Source organism: Oryx dammah, unplaced genomic scaffold (genome assembly GCF_014754425.2).
Source record: "Oryx dammah isolate SB20612 unplaced genomic scaffold, SCBI_Odam_1.1 HiC_scaffold_18, whole genome shotgun sequence".
NCBI classification, from domain to species: Eukaryota; Metazoa; Chordata; class Mammalia; order Artiodactyla; family Bovidae; genus Oryx; species Oryx dammah.
The window spans coordinates 105,781,776-105,789,541 of NW_024070202.1; positions in this window are offsets into that span (position 1 = coordinate 105,781,776).

Here is a 7,766-nt window from a genome sequence, read left to right on the forward strand (position 1 = left end):
ACTCACGTCCATCGAGTCAGTGATACTTTAACATAAAATAGATAATAGCTCTATTACCCATTTAAAATAAAATCGCTATCTATAGCTCAAAAATCAACGCTATGAAGTTGACACTGAGAAATGTCAATTTTACTTACACTCTGCTTCTGTCTCCTCCATTTATTCTTAACAGGTAATCACTTTTACCCATCTCTTTTGTAAACTTCCAGTATTTCTTCATGTAGCATCAAACACACACACAGAAGTATAATTCTTATTTTTCTCCTTTGTTAGACAAAGGTGGCATATTGAAACCTTATTCTACTGCTTGTTTTTAATCCAGTTAACAGTATATATTAGAAAGCTTTCCATAGCAGTGTAAAGCACGTTCATTCATTTTTAGTATTGAATACTATTCTGTTTTGTGAATGTGTCACAATTTATTTACCCAATCCTTTACTGATGGGTACTTGAGTTTTTCCCAATCCTTTGCTATTCCAAATAATGCAAATATTTTACACACTTGTTTTCATTTGTATGCAAAAGTAATTACAGGATACACTCCCAAAGCTGGAATTTCTGGCTGAAAAAGTAAGAACACTTGTATTATTTATGGTGGTGGTGGTATTAGTCACTAAGTCGTGTCATAATATTTATGGATTGTTTCAAATTGCTCCCATTAAGAGTTGTATTATTTAGCATGTCAGAGCATGCTAAGTTGCTTCAGTCGTGTCCAACTCCTTGAGACCCTATAGACTATAGGCCTGCCAGGCTCCTCTGCCCTTGGGATCCTCCAGGCAAGAATACTGGAGTGGGCTGGCATGCCCTCCTCCAGGGGATCTTCTCTACTCAGGGATCCAACCCGCGTCTCTTTTGCTTCCTGCGTGGGCAGGAGGGTTCTTTTACCACTAGCGCCACCTGGGAAGCCCGGTGATAGAATGGTCTTCCACCATATGCGTCATCAAATTGGTGAAAACTGACATTTCAATGCCATTTTAGTTTGCGTTTATCATGGCAAGATTTTTTTTCCCCCATGGTTAAGCACCATTTGGATCTTTTCTTCGGAACCTTCTCATTTTTATTGCACTGCTGGATTATTTTCTTATTGATTTCTAGAAGTTCATCATCCTGAGATCAGCCCTCATGATGAGAATTGCAATTCTCTCCCCATATTGTCATTTATCTTTGATTCATGTATGTTTCTCCTGCAAGTGTTGTCATTATGTGCTCAAGCTTGTCTTTTTTGCTTCTAGACATTGAGTCATAGTCTGAAAGGCCCAAAAGGAAGCGCCATCTAGTGAAATGAGATCAAGACTACTCAACTGGAGTTTCAGTTTCAAGGTCATCTTGTGCAGGGAAAATCAAATATCTGGCAAAAATTTAAAATGTTTCTGCCCTTTAGGGAAAAAGAGGAAGAAGACCTTGAGTATGATCACGTGACCAAGCGATTACATTTAAACGTCCCCGAGGCTGTATTCACCCCGTTCTCCACCTCAGTTTCCGGGAAAGCCCTTCACCAAACCAAAGTCTAAAGTCCACAGTGAGAAGTGAGGCAGCTGACGACACAAGTGGTTCCCCCTCACTCACACTGATTAGACACACAGCTCTCCCACCATTCCCATTGCACCCTCAAGGTCTTTGCAGCGCACTGAGCTGAGCTATAGCTGATCCACGTTGCTGTACAGCAGACATAACACAACACTGTCAAGCAATTATCCTCCAATTGTTTTTTAAAAATGTTTTTAAAGTGAATGCAAAAAAAGAAAAGAAATACAGCTCTCAGCTATGACTTTACCCCTGGGAAAGCTCTTCCTCTGTGTACCTGGTGGCCTGTTCTCTGGACCACCCTGGAGGTTCAGAGTTGGGCCGAAGGGGCAGAGTCTGGATTCTGCGGGACCCCATTCTCAGATAAAAGGTGTGATTTCTGGGTGCCTGACGTCAGGGGCAGGGATAAAAGGGGCTGCTACTATGACGACAGCCTGCAGAGGAGTGGATACCGGGGAAACCAGCCCTGACACGAAGACACACAGCTCGGAGGAGCAGAGAAGGTCCTGAAGAAAGGGCACGAGGTGAGGAGGGAGCCCCCTGGCCTTGTTGGTACCTGCCCCCCCGCCGCCCCGCACCACGCACCCAGAGTGCTGATGTCACCTCCTCGCCCTCCAGTGTCCTCAGAGGGGCAACTCTGGTGGGTCCTCCCAGACTCCCTCTCCGAGGGGCGGGCCCATGGGAGGGGCCGTTTTTGTATAAAGCTATAACGTTGTGGGGACAGGGGGGCCACGGTGATTCAACCCTATGGGAATCCTTTACAAAAACCTTTCTGCCTGTCCCAGTGCCCATCGTCTTTCGCTCTTTTCCTGGGTCACCGGCCCAAGGGTGGCTTGGGTTGGAAGGCCTCCACCTCCCCCCACCATTTACCTGTCAAGCCAAAACCATGGAGCAGGGCAGGTCTGGATCAGAGCTGAAGCTTCGAGGCAGAAAGGCCACATGTGAGAAGATGCCTCTGTGGCGTTATGGATGAAGGACTCATTTATCCCATTCCCGCACTACTCGCTCCCTGCCCAGGGCAAGGTCAGTGGGAAGGTGCATGGGAGGTGACTCGCTCTATGAAACAAGAAGTCAGCACTATGCCAGCACCCACCCCCCCCATGGATGCTCACGGGTGTCTGGGACCCTGCCTGCCTCCCCAGGCCCACATCCCTGTGATGAACCCTCAGGAAGAATCAAAACAGGGGCGCAGGGCCCTGTGGATGGACTCTGCCCATGCTCCGAGGTGCCAAGAGTCAATAGTCAAAAATATTATTTCGTGCAATATCCATAAAGCACAGGAGAGGATTCCCAGTCCCAGAGTCCACCAGACACCAGCGCAGACCCTGTCCGCTCTGCCCGCCTCTAATTGCTTTCCTCCTTGCTCCGCTTCACTGTGTGAACACTGAGGTTTTCTTTGGAAAAGGCACCAGGCTCACGGTTGTAGGTAAGACACAGTCTGGGCCTTTCCTGGCCCCTCGGAGGGGAGGGTGGGTCCCAGGTGTGCGTTGTAGGGTGGCTGTGTTCTGATGTGTTATGACTATCACTTTGGCCCAGGGACCAAGCTGACGGTTGTAGGTAAGGCCGGGGTCTCCAGGTGGGTACCATGAGGGAGCACTCCCTCCTGGGGAACATAGGAAGAAAGGGATGACCCAGCTTCCGGGGTCCGGGGGTCCTGGAAAGCTCTGGAAGGCTATGCGAGGTGTTTGAAGCGGGCTGGTGTCTTTGGGAGGGAAGAGATCCTTGAATGCCCCAACCTCTCCCCGAATCCCGGCTGTGCTCAGCCGAGGAGGAGAGGTTTTGAAGTGAATCCTGGAGGCTTTGCTTTGGAGACTTCTACTTTTTGAGTGGGGAGGGAAGACGGCTCGCTGTTGTAGGTAAGCCAGAGAGGACTGGAGGGCTGGGAACCTGCAGGGAGGGGCAGAGAACAGTTGGAGCCTCCGTCTTGGGTGCCTAGGTTAAAGCGCCTGTTTATCAGAAAGATCTGAATTCCTGTCTTGGTGAGTTCTTGTCCTGATGAGGTGGGTAGCCTCCATCTCCAGTAATCTCATGGGCAGGCTCGGCTAAGCCTGGTTTCCCTACCGGGAGGCAAGTAATCTCAATTAGAAACGGGTCACCTTGTCCATCTCCTGTCTCCTTGGAGGATACCCATCAAAGCCAGGGTGGATGGGAGAACCTCTGGCCCCGGAGCTGTCAGCCCTGCCATTTTTCTCCCGCATGCAGAAAGGAGATGGACACAGGAGAGGCGGGTGGGGAGTCACACACTGTATGGTTGTAAACCCCCTCCACCCCGGGAGTTAAAGTTCTGCTAAGGAAAGGAACAGGAGAGCCGCAGGTGAACCGGGGGAGGAAGGACTGGGAGGTGCAGGCGAGTTTCCCTACCAGGCTTTAGGGTTGTGTGACTAATGAAAGACTCTATTTCGGCAATGGGACGAAGCTTTCCGTCTTGGGTGAGTACCGGTCTTCCCTGGGGATGGTGTGCTGTGAGGCTGGAGTTCTAGAAGTTCCCCTTAGAGAAGGCCAGGACTGAGAACACAGCAGAGAAAAGGCTGAGGGTATGGGTGAGCAGAGCAGGTGCTAGAAAGTGCTAGAAGTTCTGGGGGGAAGGTCGTCTCTGGAAGGAAGGGCCCATGTTACCAGCCACTCTGGGGTTTGCCACACCCGCGTTGTACTGTGGAGCAACCAGGCACAGCACTTTGGACACGGGACCCAGCTCGCCGTCCTGGGTAAGACACAGGACCCGGGAGGCAGGGTCACTGTCTCTGGGACTGGAGTGTCTGTCTCTCCTCTCTGTCCTGATGGAAGGGGGTCACTAAACTCTGATCCCCATGGGGCTTCCGAGGAGCTGGGTCTGCCATCTCTCTCTCTTTTTTAAAATGTTAATCTTACTTATTTGTGGCTGTGCTGGGTCACGGTTGCTATGCGGGCCTTTCTCTAGTTGCAGACAGCAGGGGCTACTCTCTAGCTGTGGTGTGCGGGCTTCTCATTGCGGTGGCTTCTCTCCTTGAGGACCCCCTGCTCTAGACATTTGGGCTCAGTAGCTGTGGCGTACGGGTTTAGTTGCCGCACAGCATAGGGGATCTTCCCCAACCAGGGATCAAACTTGTGTCGCCATCATTGGCAGGCAGACTCTTAACCCCTGGATCACCAGGGAAGCCCCCTGCCCTCACTTTAGAGGCAGCTTGGTTGATGCCTCTGTTTCTCCTCTGAGTCTTCTGCCCACAAGCTGCCTCGTCACACCTCTAAGCTCACCCCTCCTTCTTACACGTGTGGATCGGCCCCTCTGAAGTTTCTTCCTCTTTCCCTACTTTTCCCAGAGTGTGCTTTGGCCTTTCTCCTAGTGGCATCCCTTTGGTCCAGCGCCATGAACACAGGCAGGGAAAAAAATGGCCATTCCCACTCTCGAGGACCTCAGACTTTTGCCCTGCCTGAGGTTTCTGGGGGTTTCGCCACAGCCACCTGCAGCTGTGGGCCTATAATTCGCCCCTCCACTTTGGGATCGGCACCAGGCTCACCGTGACAGGTATCGGACGGGAAGCGGGGTGCAAGGGTGTGGGGGGTCAGACCCACCGTCCCTCCCTCCTCCAGCTTGCTGCGCTGCGTCTGATGCGGCCCCGGCCCAGGGCTCCCAGGAGCTGTGCTTCGTCTCCAGCCTGGTCTCGCTCCTCTTCTCCTTCTCCGGGACTCCTCTGGCGCTCCTGCTTCGGCAGGTGTGCTGTTTTACTTTCCCTCTCTTACCTGATGTCTCCATTCCCACCCCCGTTCTAACCCTGATCCTGCACTGTTGACCCCCTTTTGGCGAATAGCTCTGTCTTCTATGTTAAAACCTACCCCCAGCACCTCCCTCCAGCTCAGAACCCTGTCCTTGCTTTCCTTGTCCTTTGTCTATCCTTGTCTGTCCTCCATCCTTTCTCTGCCTCCACCAGTCTCCAAAAGCCATGTGTGTCTCCTGAGCTGGTTTAAGAAACCAGGAGGCAGTGAGGGAGCAGCTTGGTGAGACTGAGCCGGTCTGAGGGGGGCTCCTGAGCCCTGAGGGCAGAGGTCCAGGTCACAGCATCACTTGAGCTTGCAGGAGTGTCCCTGGCGAGCACTGCTTTTGGTGGGGGTCAGAGAAGGTAAGTCTGAACAAGCTGTTACAACTGGAAACTTCCACCCTTTTAGCAAGAGACAAGGTGGAAGGACGAGAAATAGGTTGGAGACCCTATTGTGTCAAGCCTCAGGATCTGTGCTGAGATAATGGAGTCAGTGGCTCATGATTAAACACTAACCCACCATCACCACCCTCGGGAGGAAGCGGGCAAGGGTGAGGTGGGTCTGGGCTGGAGTTGTAGACACAGCTAGAGGAATGGGTCACCAAGCTCCTACCAGACTGGTCAGCTGGAGCAGGCTTTGCCCTGCAGAGGGGAACACGTGCCAGGGAGCATGTGCCAGGGAGTGTGATGGAAATTGGAAAGTACAGATCATCGGGATTCAAAATGCATGAGTTCTGGGGGAAGAGGGGCTCTCGTGCAATTTGCAAAGTGACCTAAACTGGTTCAGGCCCTCTGAGATGTAAGTATAAAACAGAGATGACAATGGTGGTCTCTTGGAGTTCTGAAATTGTAAGGGACTAAATCCTTATGACAGGAGGAGAAGGGGATGACAGAGGATGAGACGGTTGGATGGCATCACTGACTGACTCAATGGACATCAGTCTTAGCAAACTGGAAGAGAGTGAAGGACAGGGAAGCCTGGCGTGCTGCAGTCTGTTGGGTCACAAAGAGTCGGATAGGACTGAACAGCAACGACAAATCGCGGGCAAATCCTTTGTAGAGGACTCAGAGGGTGCCACCGTCCCTTTCATTCTGGTTGATCCTCACTGTGTCACAGACTGTCTTGTTCCAAACCGGGGCTCAGTTTTCTCAATAGAATCATTCCCTGAACTTGGATAAAGTGGAGACATCTGGATTTGCCACATTTCTGCTCCACAAACTCGCTTCCAGAACAGAACTAACCAGAGGTGTCAGTGCATTTTGGCAACACGGAGGGTGCTTGAAAGGTAGATGAGCTTTTTGGTTTTACTTTACTCCTCCACATCCTCACACAAGGGCCTGCCTTCCAACAATTTCAGAAATTCTCTCCTGTCAGGCATGTGAAAGGGCCTTCGGACTTTGGGGTTTGTTCATTTCAACACTTTTGCTGCTTTGAATATAATGCGTGACTGGAACTAGGATTCCAAAGTTGGTAGGGAGGTTTGCTGGACACTGGAAATAAGATAGGGCTCAACCTCAGAACAGTTTCTTTCATGGGGTTCCAACCATCCTGGGCAAGCTCCCACACAACCCAGTGCCCGTGTAGGAGTCAGTTTGAAACATCAGACAGGATATTAGCCAAAGGCACATAGGCTTCACAAAGCAGGTTACATGTAAAATCAAAACAAAAGGCGGGTTCAGTATAATATAGAGAAAAGCATGTCAGCTATAACGGGAAAAGTTTCTTTTCTAGGGAAGAATATGTATGAATGTTAAGTCACTTCAGTCGTGTCCGACTCTATGCAACCCTACGGACTGTAGCCTGCCAGGCTCCTCTGTCCATGAGATTTTCCAGGCAAGAATACTGGAGTGGGTTGCCATTTCCTCCTCCAGGGGATCTTGCCCACCCAGGGATCGATTCACATCTCTTATGTCTCCTGCATTGGCCGGCACCTTCTTTACCACTGAGCCACCTGGGAAATCCCAGGGAAGAATGGCTAATTCTAATTAATATGTGTTGTCGCTCAAACAGGTAATCACATACACCCTGCAAAAACAGAAAAATAATTATTAGATGCAGTCAGTTCGGTTTCCAGGTCATATTGTTAGGAGGACTCTTCTACCTCAAAATCCAGGCTTATTCAGGTCTCCTATAATTACTTCCAGGTCTGAAAAATAGGTAGTCATGCACCAAAGAGGGATTTGAGCTAGGAAGAAAACAGATATACTCACTTAATGGATCATCCTACACAGCTGCAAGAATAAGACATTTCAAACAAAGCCAGAAAACTCAGGATATGATGCCACCTTAGGGAGAGGCAGGAGGTGGTCAGTAGTGTGTATCCACGGGGTAACCGAGAAAGAAGGGCCAAAGCTGAGGGTGACTGATAGCAGAAGATTGGGATGGTGACCCCTAAACAAACAGAACCTCCTGCTATGTAATTTTATGACGATGCTGTGACCCGTTTCCTTGTTGCCCTCAATTCACACACACACAGCCCCTCCCACGCCCAGCCGGCTCTCAGGCCTGTC